This window comes from Brachycentrus maculatus, unplaced genomic scaffold (genome assembly GCF_059751285.1).
Source record: "Brachycentrus maculatus isolate JH-2025_06_01 unplaced genomic scaffold, ASM5975128v1 h1tg000086l, whole genome shotgun sequence".
Lineage (NCBI taxonomy): Eukaryota > Metazoa > Arthropoda > Insecta > Trichoptera > Brachycentridae > Brachycentrus > Brachycentrus maculatus.
In genome coordinates, this window is record NW_028280840.1 from 252,505 (window position 1) to 268,598 (window position 16,094).

The 16,094-nt window shown below is 29.5% G+C and overlaps 1 protein-coding gene across 6 annotated transcripts in view; it reads left to right on the forward strand.

Annotated features, from left to right (window-relative positions):
• CadN (neural cadherin) overlaps positions 1-16,094 on the forward strand; it is a 385,766-nt gene that overhangs the window by 125,774 nt on the left and 243,898 nt on the right. The window lies entirely within an intron of this gene.

Here is a 16,094-nt window from a genome sequence, read left to right on the forward strand (position 1 = left end):
CAACATAGATGAAGAAGAATATCAAGTATGCTAATTTAATCCAATATTCGGACCATGCATATAAATAGAAAGAGTATTTGCTTAATAAAAGATTTCCCTATTCCAACATAGGCTGTTGTGAACTCACATGTACTATGTCATGAGTTTAATCAATATATTTTGAAGAGTCAAAAATTATGTAGTGTTGTTGTCAATCATAAGTATAAATTGTGAATGTTACACATGTGTAGCCAAGCCTATGACTGTCGTTAGCCCTGTAAATGCCCAGACTTCCATATTCTTCATCATCTATGTTGAGATGTCAAAAATGGTAAAGATAATTACTAATTTTTTCTGCTCTTGAATATTTTGATGCAGGTATCGTAAAAAAGTCAGACTCTATTTTATCTATAAATGTTCTATTTAATCTCGGGCAAGACCTTTATATCCAGTTCGCTTATTTAATATGTGAGCTTTAAGAAGCGCACAATTGGAATGAAGTCACGCCATGGGAGGTAGGTGAACAGTGAATAGTAAGATACCAGCCCTTCGCCCACTCGAGCTACCTTCGTTATACTGAGGAACTACGTGGATTTTGTGTGGAAGCGATAAATTATTGTTCCAAATCCGAACACGAATTTGGGGAAATTTTTCAAACTTAGATGATAAATGCCCCCGTTTCAACATTTTCCGGCGAATAAAGAAAGTTATTAATCACCTTTCCCGGTATTTTTTATGTTCCACTCGCAGGTAAAATCACCCGATAGGAAAATAGATTTTGAAATATCGCTCTTCATAACGATTTAGGCATTACTCCGAAATGTTAAATAATAAACACTTTTACGTCATTCTGAAAATGTTTTCTTTCATTCATAAGCTATGGAAAAAATACCATTTTTTTTATATGGCTTAAGAATAAAAAAAAACACGATTTTTTGTGGTATTTACCATGTTACACTTAAATTATTGTAGATGTTGCTACAACGTGATTGCCATATCAATAACTGAGATCAATAGATAAAAGATAAATCAATTATTTACTCTGCGGATGACATATAATATTATTGGTTCCTCAACTTGAGATGGAAGGTCTATCGTTTCAATATGAAAGAAGATTGAAGTCCGGGTACCCCAGGTCTTACGTCCTGGCCCTTGGCTAGCTAAGTCATCACTTTATACACTGGTGTAACGTTTACCATTCTACCCATTATTGAACATCCGTATTGCATTAATTTTTTAAAGGTATATATATATATATATATATATATATATATATATATATATATATATATATATATATATATATATATATATATATATATATATATATATATATATATATATATATATATATATATATATATATATATATATATATATATATATATATATGTATATATATATGCATTGTTATTAATTACCTTTAATATGCTAATTCTTATTTGTTAGATTTGGAAGTAAAGCTGCCCTAAATGTAGCACTTTTGGTTCAGAAATTTGTGTATAAAAATATAAAGCTTACTCCAATCAAGCATAGGCGAGAGCCATTCCGAATTAGTCAACATATTATTTTCTTAGGAGATAAAGCTTGAATAACATTTCAATTTTTATGTACTTCTATTTGACCGCTTAATTGTTTTATTCCTATTTATTCTAACAAATACCGGATTATTCTCCTAACGGATGATACATCAATAGTAAGTCAGGTCACAAGCTTTGGAATAAAAAAGACTGATCATAATCTCAAGTTGAGATAGCTATTATATTAAATAATTTAAGTCCATATGTATTTTACGTTTATTAGGAGGTACCCTCAAATTACGTTACTCGATGAATGCAGTATTCCTTTTCGCCGTTAGGCAAACATTTTAGCATAGGGACTTTCGTAAATAATATAAATAGTAGGATTATAATTACATATTTAGTTGAAATCTTCAACCTAATAATATATTCAGGCATTGAAAATACCTCAATGCGAAACATGTTCCAAGCATCGCTATTAAGATGACTAGCTCCTAAATTATTCATGTTTATTATGTACATAATACATAATGTAAATATAGTAAGCTTTAACCCTAAAATACTAAACTATCGTAAAAATTACGACGGCAAAATGACGATTCCTGAAAAAAAATGATGTTTACGTCATTCCTGCTCCCCGTGATCATAGTGCCTTCCTAATTAATTATTATTATTATTACCCTTATTATTTTCATTATAACATGGTCATTTAAACCCAAAGAGTGCTTATGCACTACACGGAATTTTACTGTCCGGCAGTCCGGTTAACATGAAAAAACGGATGATTGGCTTGTGCACTTGTCCGTCTTTCTTCGGATCGCGATGAATGCGCGATCACGGTGCGCCTGAACTCGATCACGCTAAACTGTCGCAGTCGCTTAAAAAAAACGGACTGCCGGACAGTAAAATTCCGTGTAGTGCACAAGCGCCCAAAGAATAAAACTATTACTTCTAAAATGAAATAAAAAATGTTATTTTTTGACATCTCATCAAAGATGAAGAAGAATATGGAAGTCTGGGCATTTACGGGGCTGACGACCGTCATAGGCTGGTTTAAGTGATCACTTTACACACGTGTAACATTCGCCAATTCTACCCATTATTGACAACCACGCTACTCAAATTCTTGGAATAATTGTAAGCTTCTTTACATCTCACCAATAGATGTCTCTAGTGAAGTTCTAGTGTTTCAAGAACAAGGTTTCTAAATTGGTTCATACATACAGAACTTCCAAAAATTTGAGTAGCGTAGTTGTCAATAATGGGTAGAATTGGTGAATGTTACACGTGTGTAAAGTGATCACTTAAACCAGTCTATGACGGTCGTCAGCCCCGTAAATGCCCAGAATTCCATATTCTTCTTCATCTTTGATGAGATGTCAAAAAATAATATGAAAATAACTCCTGTAAATGGAGATAATCCAGATTTTGTGAACAAGTATTTGGACACACCCAAAATGTTGTAAATAAAAAATGATTATCTTGTTTATTCCCGTTTTATTTATATGTCGTATTTGTTACGAATGTTTAGTAACAACCTCACTCGTAGGATAGTTTTGTTAAAAAAAAACTAACTAACCATCACGCCGCTTCCCCGCAGGGGTAGGCAGAGAGAATCGAACGCCACACCACTCTGTCTTTGCAAACATTCTTTGCCTTTTCTACATTCATGCATCTCCTCATACATACCCGACGATTATTACGACTCCTGACCCGGCCGCTTTCAAGTATTTGACATACCTGATTGTGCCAAGTTTTCCTCGGTCGTCTTCTGCTTCTTTTTCCAACTACATTCGCCTCATAAATTTGTTTAAATAGTTTTGTTATCTAGGGTTACATTGTATTTTCATTAAAGGTATATACTAGTTAAAATATGAAAGGTATATATAAAGTTAAAATATTATATCAATACTTCGAGAATCGATCTTGTTATGATTTATTTTTGGACAATCGATTGATTCTCGTTTAGTGCGGTCCTCCCATTATGGGTCTAACTGGACCTCATGGTGATAATTGGAACCATGAGTCGGATAAATAAGGAAAGGGCTATCTTGCCGCGATGTGTAATGGGATTGGGTATTTTACACCCGCTGCTAGAACAATGGGTGGCGGGTCGTATTAACTGGTCGTGTCTAGACCAGAACATTTTGTATTAGAAAAATAGAACTAACTCCAATAGTGACGGAGATCATTAAAAAAAACTTACCTGCGTTAAATTCTGATAGTAATAGGTTCACCATAGTATAATATTCCTGTTGCTCAGTCTGGTTAAATGGATAACGAAGAATATTTCGTTTAAGTTAAATTTTACAATGGTTATGGGTATACAATATTTTAGCAACCGTCAAGTCAAGAAGCACATTGTCCGCCATGGGTAATTTTTAGTATTACGTGTGTTGCTGTTACGTTCAATAGATGGCCGGGCATTAAAGTAATCAAGATATTGAAAAAAATAGTTTTTGCTTGTCACAGGATATATGGCAACTCGAGAATATTCCAATGCAGCGTTTTTTTTTTCAAAATATAATACAGGTGAATAACTGAATTTACTTTTCATTTTAACTGTATTTTTAAATCGAGTATTGTACTTGTGACTGACATATTATATAATAAAATAATAACTATGTATTTTTTTCCACATGAATTTCATTTGACCAGCAACCGGGTTTCGTCGTAACCGACGTCTTTAAACCAGTCTGATGATGTCAGTTACGACGAATCCCGGTTGCTGGTCACACAAAATTCATATGGAAAAAATTACATAGTTGTTATGTTATTATATAAAATGCAGTTCCACCAGGAAATATCAGTACAAAACTTAAATATGACGTATTATAATTCATATAATCTTCATTTCACTTTTAAAACCATCTTTTTCAAGTTGATGTACTTGTTAAATAACCTTTAAGTATACCTACGTATAGAATAAATAATATTGGAAGTTAAAAAATAAACTTTTTCTTTTAATAATAAATAAATCTTTTATTGTTTATTATTGAAATGCTTTATTCCACGTAATATTTTTATTATATACTGATGTGCATTTACTCTTTAAAAGCCAAATGCCAGGAAACCATTGCTTGCGCTTCCAGTTACTTACAAATGTAATTATTGACTATAAAAATGTACCTACATTTATAAACATGTACCTACATACATAGGTATACTTGCGTGATGGTAATTTAATTTCCGTTCTCAATTGACCCTATTGATAAAAGTGATTTAACTCTAATCGATGATTAATACTGACTGGAAAGAGAAATATTTCTGACTGACAAATACTTGTTATATTAAAATATTGATAAAAACATTTCAAACATACGAATCTGTAATATAATTTTTTACACTCAACATAGATGAAGAAGAATATGGAAGTCTGGGCATTTACGGGGCTTACAACCGTTATAGGACGGTTTAAGTGATGACTTTTCACACGTGTAACATTCACCAACTCTACCCATGATTGACAACCACGCTACTCAAATTCTTGGAACCTCTATATATATATATATATATATATAATATATATATATATATATATATATATATATATATATATATATATATATATATATATATATATATATATATATATATATATATATATATATATATATATATATATATATATATATATATATATATATATATATATATATATATAAATATATATATATATATAAATATATATATATATATATATATATATATATATATATATATATATATATATATATATATATATATATATAACGTGGTAATATTTTCCTTTTGAAAATTAAGTGTAAATAATATGTAAAGTGGGTGTATAATAATAAAATAAACAATGTGTTGCTTTGTAATTAAAGTTTATTCTTAATTTATCTTTATAATAATTTTTATATCTATCTATCTATCTATCTATCTGATTCTGACAGTTAATAATATTATCGGAAGTCTTTTGTTTTATTCTGAGCGACGCATGCGGCATCTGGTGGTAGAACTGTTTAATGTAGGTACTTTTTGTAAGTACTTAATAAAATGTATAGGTAGGTACCTAGTTATTTTATTACATCTCCCCCCTTGGGGATGAAAATTCATAGTAAAATTTTCACTCGTCCTCCGGATCATCTTCTTGTAGTGAAGGGACTGGTATAAGTTTAGTGATATGATAAAGTTTTTTTTTTTTTTTTTTTTCTTTCTTTCTTTTTTTTCCTTCTTTTTTTTCTTTTTTTTCTTTCTTTCTTTTTTTTCCGTTCTTTTTTCTTTCTTTCTTTTTTTTTTGTATTTTTTTTTTCTTGACCCTTTTAAAGTAGACACAGTTTTTTTCAATCCATTTGTTTTTTTCTTTTGAATTCCTTCATTTTTATTCAGATCTCTTAAAGTATCTTCTAATATAACCAAATGTACAACTTTTAATTGTTCATCTGCATTTTCATTCGATTCTAAAACTGGATTCCTGCTTAGACAATCTACTTCTAAATTCTTCTTTCCTGGAGTATATTTTTTTTTATATTTTGTAGTATTTTTTTCTACTTTATTTTTATTTTCATTCTTCAAGCACTGTTTCTGTGTTATTTGTATGTCTTCATTTTTATTCTGATCTTTTAAAATATCTTCTAATTTAACCAAATTTACAACTTTTAATTGTTCATTTGCATTTTCCTTCGATTCTAATACTGGATTCCTGCTCATACAATCTGCTTTGAAATTCTTCTTTTCTGGAGTATATTTTACTTTATATTTTTTAGAAATTTTCTCCATATTATTTTTATTTTCATTCTTCAAGCACTTTTTCTGTGTAATTTGTAAATCTTCATTTTTATTATTAATCTTATCATCCTCCTTTGTTTTAAACCAGCACGTTGCTTCAGAGTGATATCGAGTTCCTTTATTTAAATTTTCACAAATCTTACATGGACTTTTATCTTTAATTTTATCACTAGTTCTTAGATTTCCACGTCTTCTTTGTTTATCTTCTAATCGTTTTCTTTGATCATCTTCTAATTTTTCTCTCTCACTCCGAACATATTGTAGCAATTGTTTTAATACATCTAATGTTTCATAATCCATTTCCAATTAACAAAATTGTCGTTTTATAACGTGGTAATATTTTCCTTTTGAAAATTAAGTGTAAATAATATGTAAAGTGGGTGTATAATAATAAAATAAACAATGTGTTGCTTTGTAATTAAAGTTTATTCTTAATTTATCTTTATAATAATTTTTATATCTATCTATCTATCTATCTATCTGATTCTGACAGTTAATAATATTATCGGAAGTCTTTTGTTTTATTCTGAGCGACGCATGCGGCATCTGGTGGTAGAACTGTTTAATGTAGGTACTTTTTGTAAGTACTTAATAAAATGTATAGGTAGGTACCTAGTTATTTTATTACATATATATATATATATATATATATATATATATATATATATATATATATATATATATATATATATATATACATATATATATATATATATATAAATATATATATATATATATATATATATATATATATATATATATATATATATATATATATATATATATATATATATATATATATATATATATATATATATATATATGTATGATCCAATTTCGAAACATTGTACCAGAATCAATATTTTTTTTAAACAAATTGGTGAGACGAAAAAATTGTGAATGTTACACGTGAGTAAAGTGATCACTTAATCCAGCCTATGACGGTCGCAAGCCCCGTAAATGTCTAGACTTCCATATTCTTCTTTATCTATGTTGAGATGTCAAAAAATAATGAAATAAATATTTGTAATGTTACAATCTTAATTTTACACATACTTTACACATAATTTTACAAACATTTTTACACATACGAATATGTTACAAATTCCCCCAAATGAATAATTTAAACCTATCCGTATGAAAATGTGCGTACCCTTTTATTTACTATATTTCGTGTTCACTTTAAACCACTTTTAACCACCTAAAAACCACCCTTTCATGCTCTAATTACTTGTTTACTTTGATAAAAATCCCGATAGGATTCTAGGAAAGCAAATATTGTCACAAGAATTGACATCAAAGGTCGTCTCAGTCGCCTTTTTTCTATTGGAGAAAACATCGACGGTCTTTGTATACAGAGGGTCCTTAATAAGGCTTAGGACAACCCCGCTTTCAACACACCCCGTCCGCGCCCCCACCCTGACAAAAACCCTCTATTTCCATGCGCAGAGGTATCGAGAAATTATATTAAATTTCATGGCAACATCGGTAGGAAATTACATCATTGATCCTTCAATTTTGAACAAGTAGCATTTTCATGTGTGTATCGTTGCTGAATAAAAAAATATGAATTGGATAAAAAAATCAATTGAATAGATTATATTTTTTATAAATACATAGAAAGCAATGGCTTCATTTATATTACGTTATTTACATGCTGTAATAATGTGCAGCACTTGTAACTGAACTCAACGTGTAAAAATGTTGCTTTTTTATATAATTGATTCGAAAACTAACTACCATAATATGTTCTCACCTATCCCGAATATTCTAAGATATGGCAATGAATACGGGCCGTTGGTGGATATTTTAAGTAAATTAATTAATGTCTTTAAGTATAAATTTATAGAGCACTTTTTGAATCTCTTGCTATGAATTTTATGGTGATTTTATGGTTTAGCTTTCCTAATTGTACCAATTTTATTTCAATTTTTTTATCACCAACTTTAGTATTTTTTTATTACTTGTACTTGTAGCGAGTGTTATTATAAAATATATGATATAAAAATACAGGAAGAATCATCCCTTATGTTTTGAATAACTAACTTCACTGTGAATTTCATTCGTCTATTTCCCAGTATCGGCTTTCCAAAGTACAATATTTACATTGACGTCACTTTTTGCCTGAAGCACCTTTTGTACATTTTATTAGAGAGCCCTGGAGTAATATTAGATTTTTATTTTACTATGGCAAGCACGTTGGGCGGAAAAGGTATCGGGTGTATATTAATACTGCAAATTTTCTATCGTCTTAAGAGCTCGAGGTTTAATAAAGGTTTTCTACTCTAGTCTTGTTCTATAAACATTTTTTATTATTAAATAAACTTGACGGTTAAATACATACCTTTTAATTTAGGAAAACTATAAAAATGGATATAGATCTTATTCTGGCGTTTCTCATGTGTGTGATTGATATCCAGGTTTTGGACCTCACATACTAATATAAGAGTTACTGCTTAGTAAAAAGCTTCTTTACATCTCACCAATAGATGTCTCTAGTGAAGTTCTAGTGATTCAAGAACAAGGTTTCTAAATTGGTTCATATATATATAGAACTTCCAAGAATTTGAGTAGTGTGGTTGTCAATAATGGCTAGAATTGGTGATGTGACACGTGTGTAAAGTGATCACTTAAACCAGCCTATGACGGTCGTCAGCCCCGTAAATGCCTAGACTTCCATATTCTTCTTCATCTTTGATGAGATGTCAAAAAATAATATGAGATAGATCTTTATAACTTCACACTGTAAATCATTCAGCGGCAGCGTTGTAAATATAGTTTTGGTAGAAATATCTACAACTGTATAATGTTTTGTCTAATGTGTTAAGAAAATATTTATTTCAATAAATTCATTGACAAATTAATTTTTTAAAGATATATTTTTTGCAAACATTAAAAAATATATATTTGTAGTCCTATTTTTTTATAATTCCTTTTTTAATAATTGATTCTAATATACTCGTAATAATAATAAAAATATTTCCGACAATGCTTTGAGTATTTTTTTAAATTTCACTATATAAAAATACAAGAAATTTACAGAGTAATATACTCTCCTTTTAAGGCATTTAATCTCACGTATAAAGCTCGTAAATGCCATGAAATAATTGCCTAAAAGTTTTCTCAAAGTTCTAACGTAAAAATATTGCCTCGAGATAAAACCGTGTGCAAGTTTTGTATTTATATAATTCTGAGGATTGATCTGCCGCAGAGGGTTTTTAGTTTTGTTAAATGTCCCTGTAGGGTGGTATATTCCATTTTTATCTCTCTTTACTCTTTTATATCGCGGCACAAGGAAATTAGCTTACTGAAATGTAATATAAATGAAGCAAATAATAACCCCAGCTTTTAAATCTCAATCATCACTAACTGTTTTAATAAATTCGTGAGGTGTTATATTTATTTTTAAACTAGCTGCTGGCCACGCGTTTCCGTGGCTCAATCTATTCAAATAAAAAATTAAGAAAATAATGAGTATATAAATAAATAGATATATTTTCACAATACTTGTGAAACTATAATTTATTTTAAAATTCATTAAAAAACAATGCAATAAAAAACATTGAAAATGCTAAATGACAGAAGTAGATGTCAAGAATCACCATGAGCGATGTTTAGTATTGCGTATGCTGCCATAAATTTCAACAGATGGCGCTGCCACTGCGGTAAAAAAAAAGTTCTATAAAAAAAAACAATTTTATCTGCCCCAGGTCCCAGGGCACCTGTCAAAGGTTTTGGGATTTTGAAAAAACTAACAAATATATATTTTTATTTATGTAGGTAGATAAAAACACGCGCGTATTTTGTTTAACTAACTGTATAAAAAATTACATTAATTAAAAAAAAATTATATTCTTTAGAATCACAACACAATAAATTATATTTTCTATTCATGTAAGTACTTACGTAAGCTTTGAAACAATGCTGAATTATTATTCTTCAGTAATTAACCAAAATTAATTCACGTTCGTCGGTATCATAATGCCTGACAGAATATAAATAAGGGATATTATACCTTTGATGACAGAATTTATACGGGCAAGTGTAAAGGCCTCGTAATATAATTTAGTCACGGTCATTTAATTTGTTTTGACCGACGAATTTATGTTGGCGGCGACAAAGAAGATTTACCTTGATTAACAATAATCAAAACCTAAAGGTGACACTATAAAACACGTCACTGTTTATCTCCCTCCCCCTATAAACCCTTAATAATAATATAGGGAAGGTGCGGCTAAAATAAAGCTCGTTTAATTTATCCTTTTGGTACCTATACCCCCATATTTCATCCCTAACGTTCAAAATTGTTTATTTTGTGTCATTTTATTTACGTACCGTGCTTTGTGTACGTATGTATAATGTTTTTGTGCTTTTTTCCTTTTCATAATTTTTTTAGGGGCTCAAAATTAATTTCCATTATAGTTCGATATTAAAAACCACATTTTTATATGTACGTATGATTTTTAATATTTTGTCATATAATTAGACACATAAATTGACATAAAAAATAATTACATCAATTTCGATGGTTTTAAGAAATATCGCTGTCTTATTTATTATTTTAAAAAATTGTTAAAATTCTTTGAGCACTTGTTACGTAAATGTTTATATATTTTTAATTTACCAGTTTTAGACGAAACCGGTTGATGTTATTAACAAGTTATAATAAGATGTATAGTGATTTTATTACAAAGTATTAAAATATTTTTTTAACAAAAGAATTTTAAATAAATAGAAACACAACATTCGAATAAAATAAGGAATTTTGTATAAATAAGCTCAAAATTTAAATTTAAATTAGTCCAAATTGACTAGCTATAGAATCTTTAAAATTAGATGAGGGAAAAAAAGCCTTTTCATGCAAAAAATTGATACTTAAAAATATTAAAAAAACCAATAAAATCCAATTTAATTCATTGTTCTGCGTACACACAAAATCCATTAAAAATAATGTTCTGAACCCCTCCTTAACATTTCATGCACAATAGTTTCCTTGATTACGTTTTCTTTTGTTTACATAATAGGAACGAAAGCTTTCTTTGCATATTAATACTACTTGCTCCAGTCTGACGCTAAGAACACAGACAACAAGACTTTCTGAACAAAACAACGAAAACAACGATCGTTCCTCCTTCAAGGAGATAATTATCTTCCTTTTGTTTTACGCCTTTTATGCTACTAATCATATTTAAAATACGAAATTTTATAGGCCGACATAAATTGAATTATCTTTTGAAACAGCGTTAATCCGTAGTTTTGGGAAAATGTTTTGCGTTATTTTTTCATAAATACGTTGTACGTATATTCTGAAAATTACGCGTTGAATTTTTCTTCATCCTACGTTCTTGTTTTCGTTGTGTTAAATTTATATAATGTGATCCAAAGTCATGAGTACCTACATACATAAGTATGTACTTATTAGGTACTAGTGACGAAACATTACTCGAATACATAATCATTAATCGAAATGGCCTTATGGCCGTTTCGATGTGGAATAAAATACATATTTTACTTTTTAAATAATTCACCACTTTCGCTCAATTTGACATTTCACTGTATGTATGTAATATTGAAGATAGGAGAATTATTGCGTATTTTCTTAGCTACTGATATTCAATATTAGCCTTGAATGAATTATATTTAATTTATGTATACAGCTTTGTTATTATAAATCCCTTTCTCAAGACAGCATAAATTTATATCAGCTTATTCAGTTGGAAAATTTCCATGATGATCTGCGCTGAAATCACGAATGTGTTTATATTAAATTATGGATCCATTTAATAAGGATTTTTTAAAATTATATGTAATGTTTTTGTATTTGAAATATGCTTAAAGTAATACAATAACGTATTTCCTGCTAAATATTCAATTTAGTATATTATTAAAGTAGGTATGTAATAAGGATTTATCATTTTATTAAACACAATCATTTCATAATTTCGTACTTAAAAATATTTTGTTAATGATTCATTTAAAAAAATCAATAATTGGGATTCCATTTCCAAAAATAATTTTTAATTTATTTTACAAATATATAAAAATTGTAGATGTCTCAACAGAGACAAACCAATTTATTGAAAAGGAATGTGAAAGTCTGAAAATTTACAAGGATTTCGACCTGTCATCTACTATTCTATGTAATCTTCATCATTCTGACCATGATTGATTGTTAATATGTTCATCCTACCTAATTTTGATGTTGTACATATTCCTATTTGCAGCACATTGGAGATTCTTATATTTGAGTAAATAGCTGAGAACTCATATTCTTATACGAGTTCAGTGGGATTCCTCTGAATTATCAATAAGCATATTTGACTTAAAATAATTTTACATTAATTTATTTGGAGAATATCCAGATACCGTCAGTTAGTATAACATATATTCATGTTTCAAAAAACATTATTCGATTTCATTAAACGTTCTCTGAAAATTCGTTAAACTTTTCACTCTCAACGAATCGCTTTACGAATATTGTAGCTTTGTCTTTCTCTGTCAAGATCATTCCAGACGGTCTTTGATCTAAATTCTGTCTTCACAATAATAATATCATAATACCTACTCGTATAAAGAACATATTCGTAACTCTTGAACGAATATATTATGTACACGGTTAGTAATAACTTAATATTATATTATTCTAAGCTGATATTTAGAACTAAACTACGCCTATTTGTAATGTTGAAGGGTAAATTATGATCAAAGCAAAACTTCACCTTAATCTTATACGCGCTCTCGTAGATACCACAGTTATAAAGCATATCTTTCATACATTATATTGTTAATATTTATACCTAATTTATGTCGTTTTAGTACTTGACTTTACTACTTGTTAGAAGTGTTAACAATACGTTTTAAGATGAAATAGATAAAATTATGTTAATTATTTCATTCTTCTTTCTTAAATTATTTTGAATATACCCAATAATTTCCCAAATCTTTGATTATTTTTCTCCATAAAGATTAAATGTAGTTGTTTGATTCTACGATCTCCATCATTACGTTCTCTCATACTACGTTACCTAGACTTAAAAGTTATTCCAAAAATCGACGATTATAAACCTACACAGTACCTATTATTAATTATTATTAATGGTTTATCACCCAGTTCACAAGCACAACTTCCCTCTAAGATTACAAATCTAACCTGGCGACAACCAAATTACGCATTATCTCCTGTTAGAGAAATAATAATATATGCATATTGCCAAGTAAATTCGAAATCCGGAGGGCAAATCCTTCAGGCTTGACAGAAGAGAAAAGTTTTGATTAGAGCCATCCACTTATTATTTGTTGGCCTGAAAAATTTACGTAAATAGGAATCTGTAAACTTCAAATTGAATCCGAAACTTTTTTCATTGTTTTGATAAAAATTGTGTTTCTCAACTTGCGTTTTGGATAACTTAAATTTTCAAGCTCACTGCCTATTTTATAAAATACGACTTTCTTTATATTAACACGGGATATTCATTATTCTCGGGTTAGATTATTCCTAAAGTTGTTAAAAACATTTTTTATAAGTAGAAAATAATTTTCTTAAAAACTCACCCATCCGTATTGCCATTGAAACGTCATTGCTTTAGAGTTTATAAAGCGACAATTTATTTTAATTGAAGCACTAGCTTTGTGATTCTCTTTTTTATTTAAAACATACTTTTTCAAATAATGTCTTATTTTTACATTAATCTTATAAATTATACATACATATCAGGGGAGTAGTATGAATATTGTAAAACATTTTTATAATTTCAATTTATTTATGTTTTCTATTATTCAAATTGATGTCTGCCGAGACGAACAGAGATGGGCGTGCACTTTCGCTGTTTGATCGATTCTCAGGTATAACATTTCCATGTACCATGGACGAAAGCAGATGCGCTGGTACGAGAAACATGAACATACTTTATTACTCTATAAAAGCAAGGCGGGTATCGCTTGCTCGACCCAAATATAAAAGATGATCTTTGAATTGAACTTTTAATATCCTACAGTAAATATGAATCTCCATTCAGCCTGCAAAGTTCCGCTTCCAACTTTTTGAAAGTTGGCTTCGTAATAAATCAAGTATTTTCATTGTCATGTTTCGGGGACAAATTTAGTTGAAGAAGAACTGGTGTTGTTATTTATGGATTTGGAGAAGTTCTGTTAAATTTCGATACTTGCGCGTTTCCTGTTACGTGTAAACACTGACTGATGCGTGTGATCTTATGCAGTCCTAAGCTTTCTTTTATTTTTATTTTTGTACGCGCTCGCGGTACGGCATTGGTTTATTATCGAATTGATATTTATTTTAGGTTGTCTCTGCGTAGCGCGGTATGTATAATGGTAACCGAACGTAGAAAAATACACTAAAGCTCTTGTCATGTATCAAAACGCACGTGTGCGTCGCGCTCTTGTAATATTCATGATATAAGTTGTAATGCCTTTTTTTAAAGATGGGAACTGCATTTATTATTTACCTTGATTATTGTGTACAAGGTTTATAGATCATAAAGTGGATTTTTATTTCTTCTAACTAAATAAAGATGTTTTATTTAAATATGTGTTGGAAATAAGAGGGATAATCTAGTGTGGGCCAATCAGGAACTTCTCAGCATTTGCTCATTGCTGGAAAGAAAACACGTAAAATTTCTCAGGAGAAGGCGAAGTCTGTTGATTGTCATCAACAAACCTTCCGATCCAGTAAAAGAAGGTTCGGCATTTTGTGTCCTAGCTCGGTATATGAGTTTGTAATGCTTTAGGCGACAAATATTTTTCTTTACTAAGAAATTAGCTTTATAAAATAACGTATCTACTCGTTAAAAAAAGTCTACATCAGACGAGGCGTATATTTCGAACTAAATATTTCTGTCGGAATTGATTGTCATAATTTACAATCCGTCTAAATAAGAGTGATTCATTTGAATACCGGTAATGACAAGTCACTTATGTAGGTACTCAAGTCTAACTGAGTGAATTCATAAGAATTTATTTTTATTTAGTTCTCAGTACCTACGTGCACAATACGTCAGGATGACGTGGTAGGTATAAAGTATTGTAGCAGCTATTCGCTCCCAAAAGTCATACGGCACGGCTAAGTGATTGGGTCACCTTCCTATCAGGATGACTCCGCAATAAAATGCTACACGACTTCAATTACAGGAATAATGGCTTTTTAATCATGGATCGTAATAAGGGGCAATTTTTCAAAGTATAATTGTTCTGGACGTCACGGAATTCTTTTATTTTTCGTCTTTGTATTATTTCTTACTTCTTCTTCTTCTTTTTATACTCTTTACCCTTCAACAGTGTTAGTTATTGTTTTATTTACAAATTTTACATTTAATTTAAAAATATTAGTATTCCTGTTAGTGGGGTTAGTTTTATCAGTAATGTTAGTTTGATTGGTGAGTTATTTTACATATTTAATCTTCTTCAAATCCTTATCCGCACCCAAATGGTGCATAGGGCACTGCATCAATTGATACAATATTAATTTGATCGTTTTTAATATGAAGGCAAGGTAATGAGTCCATCGCTTCGGATACCAGTTTAGAGCAACATTAATATTGGTCTGAACATAAATATATGTTATGGTGAAAAAATATTTATATTTACTTTTACCCCGCTGGAAATCGAACCCGGGACCTCTAGCATGGTAGCCAAATGTGCTAACCACTATGAAGCGGACATTATATAAAAAAAAAACGTTGACTAGGTTATGCATTGTATCTTATTTTGTTTTAATCTTACCTTCTGATAGTGATGTTTGAATGGCGTAGAATGTTACTTTAAAATTTATTTATGTTTTATTTTTATTTTATTCCACAACTGAAATCAAATCTAATTGTTCTTCTCTCC